At 40.1% G+C, this 17,500-nt stretch overlaps 1 protein-coding gene and 1 long non-coding RNA gene across 6 annotated transcripts in view; one reads left to right on the top strand and one right to left on the bottom strand.

Moving 5' to 3' along the window:
• Window positions 1-7,269: 7,269 nt before the first annotated feature.
• LOC124402245 lies at window positions 7,270-17,026 on the bottom strand. Of its 2 annotated transcripts, none has more exons than XR_006928686.1 (3): window positions 16,550-17,026; window positions 13,781-13,888; window positions 7,270-7,716 (listed from the first exon to the last, which is right to left on the bottom strand). It is a non-coding gene; the product is annotated as an uncharacterized LOC124402245 (long non-coding RNA). The 2 variants fall into 2 exon arrangements; XR_006928687.1 differs by lacking the exon at window positions 7,270-7,716 and adding an exon at window positions 12,948-13,540.
• Window positions 12,091-17,500, top strand: part of slc38a3a (solute carrier family 38 member 3a) — a 44,731-nt gene continuing 39,321 nt past the window's right edge. For 2 of the 4 annotated variants that reach the window (XM_046875111.1, XM_046875110.1), the window contains exon 1: window positions 12,091-12,326. The gene's annotated coding sequence lies outside the window, so the exon portion shown is untranslated. Of the gene's footprint in view, window positions 12,327-17,338; window positions 17,475-17,500 lie in introns of those variants that run through there. The other 2 variants (XM_046875113.1, XM_046875112.1) reach the window with 2 other exon arrangements.

Genomic DNA, 17,500 nt, shown 5'->3' with positions numbered 1-17,500 from the left:
TGGTCTAATGACATCAACACCCTATATCAGGTGTGCATAATTATTAGGCAACTTCCTTTCCTTTGGCAAAATGGGTCAAAAGAAGGACTTGACAGGCTCAGAAAAGTCAAAAATAGTGAGATATATTGCAGAGGATGCAGCAGTCTTAAAATAGCCAAGCTTCTGAGCGTGATCATCGAACAATCAAGCGTTTCATTCAAAATAGTCGACAGGGTCGCAAGAAGCGTGTGGAAAAACCAAGGCGCAAAATAACTGCCCGTGAACTGAGAAAAGTCAAGCGTGCAGCTGCCAAGATGCCACTTGCCACCAGTTTGGCCATATTTCAGAGCTGCAACATCACTGAGTGCCCAAAAGCACAAGGTGTGCAATACTCAGAGACATGGCCAAGGTAAGAAAGGCAGAAAGTCGACCACCACTGAACAAGACACACAAGCTGAAACGTCAAGACTGGGCCAAGAAATATCTCAAGACTGATTTTCTAAGGTTTTATGGACTGATGAAATGAGTGAGTCTTGATGGGCCAGATGGATGGGCCCGTGGCTGGATTGGTAAAGGGCAGAGAGCTCCAGTCCGACTCAGGCGCCAGCAAGGTGGAGGTGGAGTACTGGTTTGGGCTGGTATCATCAAAGATGAGCTTGTGGGGCCTTTTCGGGTTGAGGATGGAGTCAAGCTGAACTCCCAGTCCTACTGCCAGTTTCTGGAAGACACCTTCTTCAAGCAGTGGTACAGGAAGAAGTCTGCATCCTTCAAGAAAAACATGATTTTCATGCAGGACAATGCTCCATCACACCGTCCAAGTACTCCACAGCGTGGCTGGCAAGAAAGGGTATAAAAGAAGAAAATCTAATGATATGGCCTCCTTGTTCACCTGATCTGAACCCCATTGAGAACCTGTGGTCCATCATCAAATGTGCGATTTACAAGGAGGAAAACAGTACACCTCTCTGAACAGTGTCTGGGAGGCTGTGGTTGCTGCTGCACGCAATGTTGATGGTGAACAGATCAAAACACTGACAGAATCCATGGATGGCAGGCTTTTGAGTGTCCTTGCAAAGAAAGGTGGCTATATTGGTCACTGATTTGTTTTGTTTGGTTTTTGAATGTCAGAAATGTATATTTGTGAATGTTGAGATGTTATATTGGTTTCACTGGTAAAATAAATAATTGAAATGGGTATAAATTTGTTTTTGTTAAGTTGCCTAATAATTATGCACAGTAATAGTCACCTGCACACACAGATATCCCCTAAAATAGCTAAAACTAAAAACTACTTCCAAAAATATTCAGCTTTGATATTAATGAGTTTTTTGTGTTCATTGAGAACATGGTTGTTGTTCAAATTAAATCCTCAAATAAAATTAATCCTCAAAAATACAACTTGCCTAATAATTCTGCACTCCCTGTATATATATTTTCTTTTTTATATAAAGTGCCTTTTTAAAGATGGTATATAAAATTTATTATTATTATTATTATTATTATTATTATTATTATTATTATTATTGTGGATGTAGGCTAAAGTCACCACAACGTGAGAGAGAGAGAGAGAGAGAGAGAGAGAGAGAGAGAGTGTCCACTAGAGGTCAGCACATGCTGCATTAAAAAAAATAAAATGTTATTTCTGTACTCATGACTGCCCTCATGAGTCTAAAATACAAGGCAGTGTTAGTAGTTTAATACTGATTTTTATTACTTAGGCTCAGGTCTCAGTACATCACTGTATAAGCATGTAATGTAAGACTGCACTTAGTGAGGTGTGTGTGTGTGTGTGTGTGTGTGTGTGTGTGTGTGTGTGTGTGTGTGTGTGTGCAGTCCATAGTACTTTCTCATGGGAATATGCTGTTTGGGTTTGACAGTAATTATAGAAGATTATAGTTTACGTTGTGGTGTTGTGTATATAAAAATGTAACTGCTGTTTGTTTGACATCACGTTTACACAGTGTGTTCTGATGTGCTTTTGTTCTTATTCAGAGATCACAGGAATGATATTTTAATACTACAGCAGCATATTTAAGGCCCAGGAGTGAGCTGAAGTAGTATGATGAGCTCTGGACATGTTCGTCTTCTAGCTACGTTTAGATAAAATCATATAAAGATTTAACACTGTTTTTTTTTTACCTTTATTTCCATTGCTGAATAGAGCGATATCACACTGCTGAAGAGGAAATGTGTCATGTACAGATAATACAAGCATAAAAAAAACGCAAAGATTCATCTGATGCATCCAATCTCTATCTTTGTAACCCTTATTTGACATGTATGTTGCCACGTCACAGCTCGAGGGTTATCGGTTTGATCCTAATGTCTCGACTGTTTCCAGTGTCTGTGTGGGTTTCCTACAGGTTCTCAGGTTTCCTTCCACCTCTCAACATGCTGGGGCTTGGATCAGCTGTGTGTGTGTGTGTGTGTGTGTGTGTGTGTGTGTGTGTGTGTGTGTGTGTGTGTGAATTTGTTCCTTAACAGGTTCCAGATCCACTTACGTGACCGAAGAAATCACTGACTTAACACAGATGGATTTGTGCCAGTATGTAAAGCATCATCGACATCATTTTTGAGTGTTCCATCATTGTGTCTCCTCGTCTTTGAAACCCTCATACTGTACGTAACATGTTTTACAAAATGAGGTGTCCTGTCCTCTTTTCGGTTTCTGGAGCGATAATCCCCGAAACGAAGATTAAAGCTGTGCTTTTCTGATTGAAGGATTGGTTATGTAAGCTGCGGGGGAAAGGGATCGAGAACTAGGCTGGTGATGCAACGCTGGTGATGCTCACTGACAAATGTTTTGAGCAATGACTAAGACAGAGGAAGAACTCTGGCTACAGGAGGCCCTTACAAGTATAATATCATTCTTAAAATATAAATACACAACTATTCTCATGAGCTGCATGAAATCTCAGCAGAAAGAAGCAGGTTTTTATGGCATCCTTGTTGATTTCTTCTAGTTCGTGTGACTGCATTAGTCATCCGTGCTTCCTCAGGGCTGCTCTGTGGTGGTGCACTGGCAATAGAGCATAATGACTCAAACTTCACCCAGACAACTGCATGAATCATGCATGGTTTTCCTTTTTTATTATTTTTTTTATTGTTTGGTGTTCAGAGTATCAGAATGGAGTAATCTTATGTGAGTAAATGTAAACGTAAACGTTCCTTGTTTTCCTGCAAGAAAGGTCTCGAAGTACAACATACAATACAACAAGCCCATAGAGAACTCCTGAAGAACCTTCAAAGATCTGCTCTCCTGAACCTGCTTGCTGATTTTCCTTTACACAGAATAAATCGCTATTTTCATTTTCTAAATCAACTTGTTTATTTATTTCTGCTTCTTTTTAATTCTCTGGCACTGGAGACTCCTTCCATAAGGGTTACAAAAACACCAGTTTAAAGAAATTAAACATTACCCTTGTCTGATATTATGCAAAACGCTGGAAACTAAATCTACAGGTTCACACAGGGTCATGCAGTTCCCCTGGTCGTCCCACAGACCGATTCATCTGAATAAATTTGTTCGTGATTTAGGGAGGTTTTCAGACACGTCTGGTTTCTCGGTTTCTCTCTAAATAAACCTTTGGTTGTTTGTTCTCGGTCTGCGTCACGTCTATGACCTGTACGCTACATTCGACTTGGTCAGAATCACTGTCTGATCTAATTTCCCTTTCACTGCAACTAAGTCCACACATGATCACCTTTCATCTAATCAACGTCTCATTTAAAAGTCATCCTTCATCGTTTTGCCGGAACGCCATGTTGATGTGGTGTGCGCCAAATGAACTCTTTAAATCAGTGCTCCAGGTTCTCTGAAGATCTTGTTAGAGCATGCACTGAATATCATTTTCAGCTTCGTGTGTGATGTGCCAGATTGATGATGATGTGCGAAGCGAAGCTCTGTCTTTTCAGAGCTGCTATTTTGGGGATTAGACCTAAAAATACTAAAGCTTTCCCGAGAAGTGATGATTGCTCTGGGAAACCTTGTGTTTGTTACTTACAGGGTGCATACTCATACCAAACCAAACATTCCCATAGTGTGTGTGTGTGTGTGTGTGTGTGTGTGTGTGTGTGTGTGTGTGTGTGTGTGTGTGTGTGTGCGTGCATGCTTTTTTTCCACCACAACCTAGGCACACTCAAAATAACTTTCAACCAAACACAGGCTGCTGTGTTTCAGATGCAGTCAATTAATCAAAAAATCTAAAGTTTATTTATTCAGAACCTTTTAGAATGAGCTGTAAACAAAGTGCTCAAAAAAAGTACTCATTCAAATAAATAGAACATTCACACCCAAGTATCAGTCAAAAAACACAATAGAAACTTAACATCCTTTAAAATTTAAAGCCAAAGAAAAAAAGGGACTTTTTAACAAAGATTTATAAGTAGCCAGGTTTGAAGCTCTTCTTATATTAAAAGGCAAATTGAGCAGTGATGAAGAAGCGTGATGAAGGATGGCGCTGTATTAAGTCGACAAGGTATTTGGGATCATTTTAAGTTTATAAACTTTAGAACTTTCAAATCAACTCTGAAATAAACTGGAAGGGTTATATGTTCTCACCTTTGTGTATTAATCAGAATACAAGCAACAGCATTTTGAACCAACTGTAACCTGCTCAGTGATAATCTATAATCTAATAATCTGACCTGCACCCAATAAATACATTTGGAGCCTTTTTAAGATCTGAAAATGATAAAAAAAAGGCTTTTCTTTGGAAAGTAATCTGAGTTGAAAGAATTATTTTTATTAATTGAGGTTATATGTTTGTCAAAAGTAAAATTGCTATCACAATAATCCCTAATTCCATACACAGGGTTTTATAGAGGAAGCCAAAAACCAATTAAAGTGCCGATATACCAAGTGACGGCGAGTTTGGCTAAATGACATCACCTCTGTGTTACTTTTGTTTGGATTAAACACTTGAGATACAATACTAATATAAAAATCGGATCATTTCAGCTCTGAGGTGTTTAAATGTGTCTGCTAACACACTTTTTTTCCCTCAGGCAATAACAGGAAGTCATGTGATTTTGGATTTTTATTGGCTCACATGATGGTCAGAGTTCCGAGGTCAGAGTTCACTTAGATGTAGACCTCAAGTGTCATTATGTTGTGATTTTGTCAAGTGACCCAGACTACACGTCCCCTCGAACACTGCACCAAGTCACGTGGTTGTTTTTGTGTCTTTAGTTTGTCGTCCACTGTTGTTTTGTTCCCCAGTTGTGAGTATGGCCTGTCAGTGGAAAAAAAGTGGTAAACACACAGGATATGCAATAATAGGCAGCAATGAATTATGATGCTCTGACCTTGTCATCCAGATGTCTACAACAACGCAGGCCTTGTGGATTGTTACTGGTATGCAGTAGTTATTAGGTACAAAAAAGTGCTCCATGAGCCAGTCAACCAGTGAAAAGATCATGGACACTCAAGACTCAGTGAGAAAAGAAGGCTAACATGTCTGGATTTTGATTTCACAGAAAAGATACTGTAGCACAAAATCGAATAAAAAATGAATGCAGGCTCTGATAGAAAGGATTCAGAATGCACTTGCTGAGTATGGGAACGGCATTATGCTGAAAGAGCCCTTGCTGAACCCTGTACACCACCCGAAGCTTCTACAATGGACACGTACGCATCAGAACTGGCTCATGGAGCATTGGTAGAAGGAGGTCTGGTGTGATCATATACATTTTTCACTTCAGGTCATGTTTCAGCCCTTAATAGTAATGATGTTTCCTAATTGGCCATGGCCCCTGCTGAATATTATGAATATTAAGCACATACTGTATACAACCTAATTATTCATTAGATTGCTGTTGTGATGTCCAGGTTCATAGTCCATGTTGGCACTGATATTCTGTGTGTAAAATTCTGCATTCTGTGATTAGAAAGTTAGGTTTAAATCCATGCCTCTGGATCACAAGCCTCTGTTTTGAAGCCTGTAATCTTTATCTCCGCTGTCTATGCCTCATTCCTGTACCAAATCGGTGATATTTCATCGGACCATATTCCTCCAGAATCCTGTTCTTCACCGCAGCTCTGAACTCATTCAACTCTCCTCACATCTATTCTGAGCTGTGTCAACATTCACAAGCCTCTCTATAGCTTTCTCCCTACAGTGTCTGCCAGCTTCTCTCTCTCTCTCTCTCTCTCTCTCTCTCTTTCAATCTTTCTTTCACATGCATTCAGACCGTTCTACAGAACACCTTAAAGAATTCTGAATGTTCTCATGCACATTTTTGGTTCCCAGAGGCCTTGAGAGTTCCTTTGATTTAGGAAGTCATGTAAGTTTTTATTTGGCGAAAGCAATCCGTTCACACACACACACACACACACACACACACACACACACACACACACACACACACTCTGCGGGTGTAATCCTGGATGGTGGAGCACCTGGGCTGTTGGTGGAATTCCTCTCACAGGGTGGAACAATGCTCAGAGGCCCGTTGTTCAGGAAACACTGTGGAGAACCCTGGGTGAGAGTTCGGAAAAGAGCCAAAAAGTCTGTGTGTGTTTTTGAAGAAAAAAATGGAGAACAGACATTTTATGTGTATGTCTGCATGTATGAGCGTGAGAGATGAGAAGGAAATGTATGTATGCATGTGTTCGTGTGTGTGTGTGTGTGTGTGTGTGTGTGTGTGTGTTTTCGTCCTGACAGTTCCGGAGGGGTCTCTGAACCAAGGGTTGCTCTCTGAACTCTTTCTGTGAAAGCTGTTTCTGGTCCCGAATGTACAGCGAAAAACAACAAACAGGAGCCGTGTGCTATGACAGATGTCCCATGCTGATAAACCCATCAAAGATCCTCCTCACGTGCGATTATGTAATACTTCCCACAATCAGACCTTTCTCCTGCTGCCTCTATCCGTTTCCCCACTGTACCAACACCTATAACAGTAATGCGCTGTGGAGTTCTGCCTTTCTGACAGTAGCGCAGCTACAAATCACAACCTGAAACATGTTTCTATATTAAAGTGTATAACTGTGGATATAGAAAGGTTTGGAGTAAGGAGACGAGTCTCCAGTGTCAATGTTTTGTAGCAAAAATGAGGTTATAACTTCACGAATTATTCAGGGGATTTTGCTTTGTAGTTTCCTAGTAATGTGATGAGATCTTCGAGATTTTTTATGGAGCTTATCTTTTATTGAACTAAAACACAAAGCAGGTTATGAACAAGAGGAATAAACCCTGCTGTTGTGGTTCAAAAGGAATAAAACACTGGAAAATAATATTCGTCAGGTGGTGAAAGGAATTTTATTCAATTAAACACAATGTTTTCTGAAGACAACGTTGCTGTTGATGCAGTTCTACAAAGTGCACATGATTAACACCTTCCCCCCAATCCACTCAGCTAATAATAATCTTTTTTTCAGTTGGATAAAAAAGTCAGTGTTTGTGTCATACAGAGCTATTAGAGGCTCTGCGCCAGTGCAATATGGTCTCCAGAGAAATCCCATCAGGCATTCAGAGGGTTAACCATAATCAAGTTTGATTGTTAAATGTTCATGAAAGCAGCAGAACATGTTAAATAGAGTTAATCGTCCGTGAGGAGACGTCCTCTGTCTGCTGCTAATCATTAGTGGCTCTTGGGTAAAAGGAAAAAAGAATGGAAGGAGAAACATCCGAATCGATCCCCATTCAGCGTTAAGTGTAGAGTCGTGGAGTTGAGCAGCTCTGAACACTTCAGATTCAGGTCTTCTGAATTACACCAATGTTGCAAGTTTTGATTGATCTGGAAATAGAAGAATTATTGAACTTTTATTTAAATTCAACAACCAAATTCTATTTGTGTCAGTGTAGAATTCCAGAAATATCAGCTTTACCCATTAATCCTGCTTACTGTCACATCACAGTCAGTTGGAAACTCCAGGTAACAACAACCATTGTGGCCTTCAAATATTGCAGCCACAAACTTCGAATCCCAAACCACACACACACACACACACACACACACACACATTTACACAGAGAGAGAGAGAAACTCCCATTCACAAACACTTAATGAAGTAGCACTCACTGTGACCCACTCCATCGACCAGGCTTTATAGTTAATAATTGATATCTGAGTGCTCTCTTGTTTTTTCCTCACTGTTTTGGATTCTATTTGCTTATAAAATGACTTTCAACTGCTTCTCACTACATTTTTGCCCATACTTTTGTTTGTATTAAAAAATACAGTTTTTACTGTGCTGAGTGAGTTTCATGCCTCTACTTTGCTAAAACAGTGGGTCCATAGACACAATGCTAATAGCTAGCTAGTAAAATATTTTCTGTTAACCCTCAGTCAACACCAAAGTGCAGAATATTAATGAACCATTTTAACTATAATAGTTAGTTAGAAGAGATGTTTCCCATGTACAATGAAAGTTAAGAGAAACAGCTTTATACCACTCCTACACAAAGTGGTGAAAAAGTCTATTTAGCCTAGCTTGAAAAGTAATTTTTCCATGAATCGGAAGTGAAGAGAGAAAGATGATGAGCCCATGTTAAAAACAGAACTGGAACCCAATAGAAAGTTCCCTCTCTTCCCCACTTCCTGCTGCAGCATCTGTCCAGATCCCAGTGCAGCTCTGAGATAAACTTTGCCCCAGTGCCTGATGGGTGATGTGGCCTGCTGGGTTGGATGCAGCTGCACAGAGACACCCGTGGGCCCTCGGGCGGGAGACGGAGGCCTTCTCATGCGTACGACGGCATGTGATATCTCAAACACACTTTGAAGTAGGGTATGTTCCCTGGGTGTCATGTGTCGTGGTGCTCAGGCTGGTAAGAGGTTTCCTCATCATATATTTTGTGTTGCAAATCATGATTAAAAGCATAAAACGACACCTAGCGTGAGAGGAGCAGGTGCGCGAGTGCAGGTGTTCAAACAGCAGAAATAATAAAAGTAGAGCTCTGCCAAAAAAGTACCCTTTTGGGCCTTAAGTTATTAGTGTCTAACTGTGGTATCTCCTGTGATAAACCAGTCCTCTTTGCCAGCTAGCAGTAGCGGTTTAGTGCTTATCTCAGTAAGTAATACAGCTAGCAAAACTATATCTCTTTTTTAATAAAATGGAATAAAAAATAAAGTGGATTTCCAAAATCAAGCATCTAAATGTAACACAGAATTTGAATGTGTTCCTGTGTTTAACCTAGCTAACCATGAATACAGTGTAGCGGTAGCATTGTTTACCATCCGGTTAGCATTTTAAATGCAATCCATCCATGGTTAATGCTAAATTAGATTTTTCTTTACCTACGTAATATATATTCGGAATCCATCAGGTTGTTTAGCACTTTTTTATTTTCTAGAATCTTTAAATTAGCTTTGATGAAGCTAAAGCAGTTATTATATTACTTTTAACTAGCTGCCTTATGTGAAGAAAATGTATTGTTCTTCTTTATTCATTGATTTGATCTCCCTATACACATTGATGTTACTCTAAATTGTGTCATGAACATTAGGGTTGCTTCCTATTTATTTATTCCAAAGAGGAAGCACTATTCTGGCTTTGGAAATAAAGCTGTGAGAATAAAGGAAAATCAAGTGACATGCTTATGCAATGTTTCCATCAGTGTCATGTCAGAGGGTTTTGTTGTGATGGAAATAAATTATATAAAAATATGTCTTTAATATTAATATTTAATATTAAAATGCTGAGATTCATAAAAGTATTGTATATGGAAGTGTTAAATAACACTGAGGTGTTAAGTACTTGTACTAATAAAACTCTAATACTGTCCTTTAGTCACAGGATCCCAAAGTTTAGCCCCAATAAGTGCTTGGTCTTGTTTTGCTTCAGAAGTAAAGTTGTTGGGTTTTTTTTTACCATGAAGGCCTCACACAGTCTCCTCTAATCAGTGGATGTTAAAATGTGTCTGCAAATCAAAGCCTGAGAAGTATTTATATAAATCTGTGGTTTCTAAAACTAGTAATTCTAATAAATGTATCTTATGCAGCAGAGGTAGCTCTTGGGATGGTCCTCGGTAGAGCCTGTTTCATTATAGTGTTTGATGGTTTTGGAAACTACACTTAGAGATACATGAACACTTCTTGATATTTTTGGATGGACTGACCTTAATTTATGAGTGTAAGGAATCGTAGTAAACAAAACAGTTTGCTTCACCAGCCATTGTTCGGCATGTTTTGTACCATAGCTAATCTATTTTTGGTTCATTAAAACTTCACTGCATGGCTTAATAGATGGATAAACTCCATGGATCATGAAGTAGTGATCCAAGTGTAAAAAACATTTGAGAAGATCACACAGCCACCTTTAGATGCTGTCCTGCATTTAGATTGGAAATATATAGTTTGAACAGAATAAAGTTACATTTACAGTAAATGTTTGTTTCTACAATCATATTTCAGTAAGTTACAAACAAAAAAGCGTTTGAAACCAGACGCAAATATGTATAAATAAATAAATTTAAATAAATGTACAAAGTATTTCTGTTTCTTACTCATTTAGATGGACATCAGAATGGCAGGACTTTCAGTGTCTAGTGACATATAGGAAGTTGTAGAAACCAAACATCACCATTCTCACAATCACCATTCTGGTCTCCACAGACAACCATTAAGCTCCATTATAGAAGCAGCTGGACTAAGGTCACAGGTTGGATGCATGAAACACATTCCTAAACTTGCAACTAAGAAGATATAGTATATACAGGGTAAGAGTAGACTGCTGTGAAGCAGGAGATCCCAACTTAATGGAACACCATTTATGACACGTTGGATTAATATCTGGCACAGCAGCCTGCCAGCATCTACTCTGTGCTAAAACAAAAATGTAAGATGAATGTCAAGGACATTGTGGTTGTTGATCCAACACTGAGCTGAAAACTGGCAGGCCAAATGAATCATCTGCTTAACCCCCCTCAAGACAATTACAACCCTCTTGAGCAGTAAAACAACAGTGCTCCTCCCTCAAATCCATGGTACCTGCAGATGATCACAGTCCAACCATGAAAGATGCAAAGGCAGCTGTTACTCAGGACTTGGAAAGATATACAGATCCTAACCTTCAGGAGTATCTCCTCAGAGCCTCATTCAAAGATGCTCTAAGGTTCAAGTCTCTGTCTCAGCAGATGCAAACTTGCAAAACAATACCTGTGTGTCTTAGGAACATAAGAGACAACCGAGACATTTTTGTCCACCACAGAAGACAGTTAATGCAAAGAGACGCAATGCAAACCTGCACCAGCACATCATACAGCACAAGATATTCAGAGTTTGTCATCAGAGTTTGAAATGCACTTTATGTTGATGCATGTAGTATAAAAACACAAGAACGTTTCAGTTCAGATGGTAATTTAGTGGGACAAACACAAAAAATCTCATCGTCTCATTGTCTGTAAGTGTGTGCGTGCACTAACTGGTCTAGGTGTTCGTGCATCCGTGCGCGTGCACTGTTAAGAGCAGGTGAGCGCGCGAAAACACACGCACACGCGCACACACACACACACACGCAGGCGAGAAATGACACCCTAGGGTGGTATGGCGTCACGTCTTGCTTTCGTCACGAAGAGCGTCAAACGCCCCAGAAATCCGAGTTGCCAGATTTTGTACATTTCCACCTCGTTCAATCTGGTCCTACTCACTCTCTCTCTCTCTCTCTCTCTCTCTCTCTCTCTCTCTCTTTCTCCTCTTCTCTCCATCTTTCTTTCCTCGCTATCTCGTGATTGCACAAATTAAATCGGAGATTCATAGAAAACTGTAATATACTCCACATTTTACTCCAGTGTATTGATGACTTTGTTTAAACAGTATGTAAATATGCGCCTTTTTTATAGAGCAGTTACACAATTGTGATTAAAAGGGTGAAAGAAACATAAAGCATTACTAAGAACAATCAACAAAACAGTCTACACGCCCCGGAATAGGAGTTTTATATTTACACACTTTGAGAAATTGGCAACCCGCGTTATATAAAATAACCCAGACTAAATAACTATTAATATAATATAATATAATATAATATAATATAATATAATATAATATAATATAATATAATATAATATAATATAATTTAAATATCAGACTGGAATTTAATAAACCCCCCCCCCCCCCCCCTCTATTGGCACGTGCGTTCCCGTGAGATGCACGCGCATCCCGGAGTGCCGGGTGAACGGACGGGAGTGGGCGGAGAAGAAAACCGGGGTCTCGTTACATCCCACTTTAAAACCCTCTGCCACTTTCTGATCGGACAGTCTGAGTGCAGGGGATTAGACCGGGACGGAGCGTTTCATCACCGTGTGTTCTACACTGAGATCGGCGCGCGGGCTGCTCGTGAGAAGATCAGCGCGTCAGCAGGATCTTCTCCAGATCTTCGGTGTAACGGACCGCTCCGCTCCCTCACAGTGAGTTGAACAATTTTATTCCGGTTTGGTGTCAATGACATCTCGGTCACATTTACTGTACTTTCTCCATCTTCTGCACGAGAGTGACTTCGATTCTGCTCAGCAGGATGAACGACGTCTGGTGCTGATATCGATTTTTTCATTGTACTCATTTATTATACTGACTTCTTTACCGAATCATGACTTTCATCATGCAGAGATTCGTTCTACCGACTCCATGTTTATCCAGCATCAGATTCATCTTACAGATTTACATATGATACTGACCCCATTTATTCACAGGGTGCTGACCAACATTACAGTGCTGACCCCCGTTACAGAATACTGACCACTGTTACAAAATACTTAACACTGTTACAGAATACTGACCACTGCTACCAGGTACTGACCCCCGTTACAGAATACTGACCCCTGTTACAGAATACTGACCTCTGCTACTGGGTACTGTCTCCCGTTACAGAATACTGACCACTGCTACCAGGTACTGACCCCCATTACAGAATACTGACCACTGTTACAGAATACTGACCACTGCTACCAGGTACTGACCCCAGTTACAGAATACTGACCACTGTTACAGAATACTGACCACTGCTACCAGTTACTGACCACCATTACAGACCCCTGTTACAGAATACTGAATCCAGTTACAGTTCGCTGACTGCCGTTAGAGTGAACTGACCCACATTAAAGTGTACAGTGTTACATTCTAACGAACCCTGTTACAGTGTACTGATCATGTTAAATGGTACTGACCACCATAACAGTGCTGATCACTGCTACAGGATACTGACCCTCATTACAGGGTACTGACCAGTTTGTTAAAGGGTACTGATCACTGTTACAGTATACTGACCCCTGTTACTGGGTACCCCCCCAATTAGTCCCATTATAGGGTATCAACCACTGTTATATCATTACCTCCATAACTGAAAGCAGCCCAGAGACTAGAAGATCTTCATAATTTAACAACAATATATTCAAACACAATATAATATAAATGATATAAACAATAGTTCATATCTATAATGGGAATTATTCAGTTTAAAGGAGGACTGATGTAAATGTGAATGAATGGCATCTGTTTCACACAAAACCAAAGGCATCTTTTGTATTTTGAAGGCAAAATCAAGTGAAGTAATTTGAGATCAGTTCCAGGGATCTGGGGTTGTTTTTCCACACACCGGCCTCCAGGTGAGACAAAGACGCATGACCTGGTCAAACAGAATACAGATTTATTGTTGTCCGAGTCACATTTTCACCTCACGTGCTTACAGCTGGTAGCTAAATCAGAGTCCTCACTGACCTTGTACTGAACATTGACACGCAGAATTTTGTTATTATTGTTCTTGATCTGATCTGATCATCATCTATAGTGATCTATGAATCGTATTAAAGTCCACCTGGAGGGCATCTGCCACTCAAAATAATAAAATATGAAAAGAAATACTTACTCATAGATGCTGCTGACGGCTTTATTTCCCTCTTAATCATGTTTATAGGCTTTAAGACGCTCTGAGCTTCCTCGTTTCATTTGAATGAATTTCACTTCAGGACAACATCTGAAAAGAACACGCAGATTTACTGGATCGGCTGAACAAATTCATGCGTTTGTATTTTATCTGTTGCATGAAGGTTAGACATTGTATGGCAAAAACGAAATGAAGAGTAAACAAATGTTCCTTTCATTTGGTTAGAATGAGTGAAAGATAAATGATGGAGGTGTTGTTTGGTGTTGGAGAGAAAAACTGTGCTCGGTTCGTTCATGTGCCTGAATAAGGCATGAAGTGAGACTGGGATTTGGGTCGCGTGAGTTTCTGGAATTTGGAGATGAACAGTAATGGTATGGGACATGGGATTTTAAAAAATCTTTTTGATGAAAGCCGTTATTAAGCTAGGAAATGAAAAGTATAATCACTGAACCCACTCATAATTACAGTTATGCTTTAATACAGTTTGCACTGCTGATGATGAACTTAAGGAAGAGCCCACCCTTAATCCCACCCATGTGCACAAAGCTCCACCCACATTTATAGCATTTGGCAGATGCACTTTATCGTGAGCAGTTAAGGGCCTTCCTCAAGGGCCCAGCAAAGGCAGCTTAGTGGTGCCGGGATTCAAACTTAGTCCCTTCCAATCAGGAGTCCAGTGTCTAAGCCACTGAGCGACCACTTCCACCCACATCACTCGTGATGGTTCAGCGAGCGTTTAACGGTATTCTTCAACACTATTCTTTAATGGAATATTATCAAAACTCTTTAATTGTTTTGACTGATTAAACCGTTCAAAACACGTGAGTCTGTGTTCACAACAGTGTGTATTGCGTCAGAACGGCTACTCTTTGTTGTGAAGTGGGCAGTGAGTAATGCTTGGATGGAAATCCAAGAATTTTCTCCTTTTTTTTTTTTTTTTTTTTTTTTTGTCCTTCCGTTTACACGCTACAAATAATTTCTCGTAGGAGTTTGGATTCCTTCAGTCAGTGGGATCCAGGCCTTTATTGTTTACGTGAATGCTGCATGTGATCTGGAGTTTTGATTGAGTTTGTGGCGCTTTATGGCACCGTGAGTTGCACTTCTGGAAACCAATAAGTAAGTGTGGAAATTGACACTGATGGTAGCAGATAGGATGCATTTTAATCTGTGCTTTGGAAAAAGAATCAGTGATGAGATCATATGGTGTGACCAAACATGGAACTATGACACTGTAAGTTTGTGATCAGAGACTCATAAGTGTATCACAAGTTAAGTCAATAGTTTAGTGTGTGTGTGTGTGTGTGTGTGTGTGTGTGTGTGTGTGTGTGTGTGTGTGTGTGTGTGTGTGTTTTAGCCTGGTGTGGAAAATCTCCCAGCTCTGCATGCTCGTGCACAAAACACCGGATCTGCAGCTCTGTATTTTGACAGAATTCTACACACCCCACAGCAGAATAACGTGTGATCTGTGTGTAAGGTTTGGGATTTTCAGTGTGTAATCAATTGTTTTAAAATGAATTCCTAATTGATAATTTATTAATTGAGATTATAGAATGATTATTATCTTTAATGCAGTACATTACAGTGTGATCTTTCATTCATTTGAGATTAAAGTTTTATCAGCAATGACTGAAAGTGCAAAACTTCTTCATCACTTCTGCTCTACAACTTCAGTGAACTTTAATTGGTTGATCTCTCTTTCTGTCTCTGACTGCACCCCGGCCCGTGATTGGTTGGACTCCCGTTCCCGTAACATTTCTAACCGATCTCTTTCTGGTTGTTGCCAGGATGCCCTGTGTTTCCCCGTGTGACTTTGTGCACGTCAGGACAGGGGACACGGGAGAGGTCGTCTCTTTGTTAGTAACCCGTGATCGGAGTTGGACGGTGGTGGGAAGCGGCACGGAGTGGTGTTGGAGGGGTCAAAAAAAGGCACAGAGGCATTTGTTACGCTGAAGAGTTTACACACTCTGCTATTGTTCTTGCCAAGCGTTCCAGCATCTGTAGGCTTTTCCTTTTTCATTATAAGCACGGCACCTGACCAGCACCGCTCCCGACATCAATATACGCTTTATGCTGCAACACGAGCAGAGGAAAAACGCTTCTGTTGCTCTAAAAACGCTCCATGCTTCTATTTTATTCTTCTTCAAAATTTAGTGATTTCATTTAGTTTCATCAATAAAAAAATTTAAATTTTAGTTTCCTCCAGCTGAGCACTGTTTCTAGTTTATCGCTCTTACATTTTTCAGATTCTGTTTTTTTAATTTTCCAGTCCATTTTACGCTTTTTTTTTAAAACATTTTATAAAAAAGCAACCTGTGAGTCAAACCTGATTGTAATATTGTCATGCAGAACTTTATGCTAAAGACAGAAACATCTGGCAAACTCAGTTGCTCTACAGAGCTCTTTAGATACTGGTGTTTACTCTGCAGATGTGACCATTAATAGACCTGAAAATGGCCACTGCCTTTGTCTTTATTTGTGAAGTATTTTATCGTTTTTGTTGCTTTGATATGCAACATTTTTCATTCATATTGTTATTCATGAAACTGTGATACTATGTTTCACTACAACTTGAACTCATAAAATGCATCAGCCAGTAAAATGACATTTAGCTCACGTCCGTCCTTCAGTAGGATCACAGACTCCCCATTATTCTCTTCTACTGACCTTGGTGTTTCAACCTGCACAAGGCTAGGGATCTAAGTGTGTGTGTGTGTGTGTGTGTGTGCACACATTTCCTGTGAATTTGCTTACCTGTTTGGGTGAGCAGGTTGGGAGAAGGGCTGCTATAAATAAATCCCATAAGCCATGCAAAAGTATATGCACCCCTACTTCCACAAGATGCATCCAAGAGCAGAGCATAACAATATTTCAGGATATTTCAGGATCACACTTTGGTAGATGCTGCAATAGAAAACAAAACAAGAGATTTGTCTACAGGGGTGTTAGTAAAGTCAGCTACTGATGTGGGTGAAGTGAGGAGGCCTGAAGTGCAGTCACATTCTTCTTAAAGGTTTTCAGAGTTCAGAGCTCTATAGCAGGAGATCTTCCATTCCAACCCATGTAACCCATGTACCACATTTAAGGACTCCAACTTGTGTGACACATAGAAGCACATATGGCTGGAAAAGTCAGGTGATCCAATACTTTGGTCCATTTACTGTTTTTATTTTAATTACTACAATGTTACAGCTTTCCCTTCGGTACAAAATTCTGACACGGTAGAAGATATTAATGTTGTTATTATTATTGTTATTACATAATATAAGAATCTTTTAGTCCAATCCAGGCATCAGTACAACCTTCAGGTTCTTATTGGCTAGTCCTGCCAGTGCAAACCCTCTCCACTAATCCCTAGGGTTCAGTGCTGCAGCGTCAGAGAATGACTAAACTCTGCTCTCCGCTGCTCTCCGCTGTCCTGCGTCATTCAGCACTTTCCGAATCGGACCGAGATCGTTATCTGGTTCTCATTCAGGTGTTGTGGAAGAACAGATGGAGGCCCGTGGGTGTCCTTGCGGTTTTCCGGGACGTGATGTATAGATCTTTTCTGCGTGTCACAGTCACGTGGTCGAATCTCGTGCACCTGGGCTATTTTTAGACACGCTGAACGTGTTGGACCTGCTGATGTGTGAATTGCTCTCTATCTCTCCTTTAAATCTCTCTTCTCTTTTCTTTCAGGGTGAGTGTGAGTGAGTGTGTGTGTGT

The sequence above is a fragment of the Silurus meridionalis genome, chromosome 19 (genome assembly GCF_014805685.1).
Source record: "Silurus meridionalis isolate SWU-2019-XX chromosome 19, ASM1480568v1, whole genome shotgun sequence".
Lineage (NCBI taxonomy): Eukaryota > Metazoa > Chordata > Actinopteri > Siluriformes > Siluridae > Silurus > Silurus meridionalis.
Note: the sequence above shows the minus strand (reverse complement) of the source record. Positions and strands in the feature narration are given on the sequence as shown.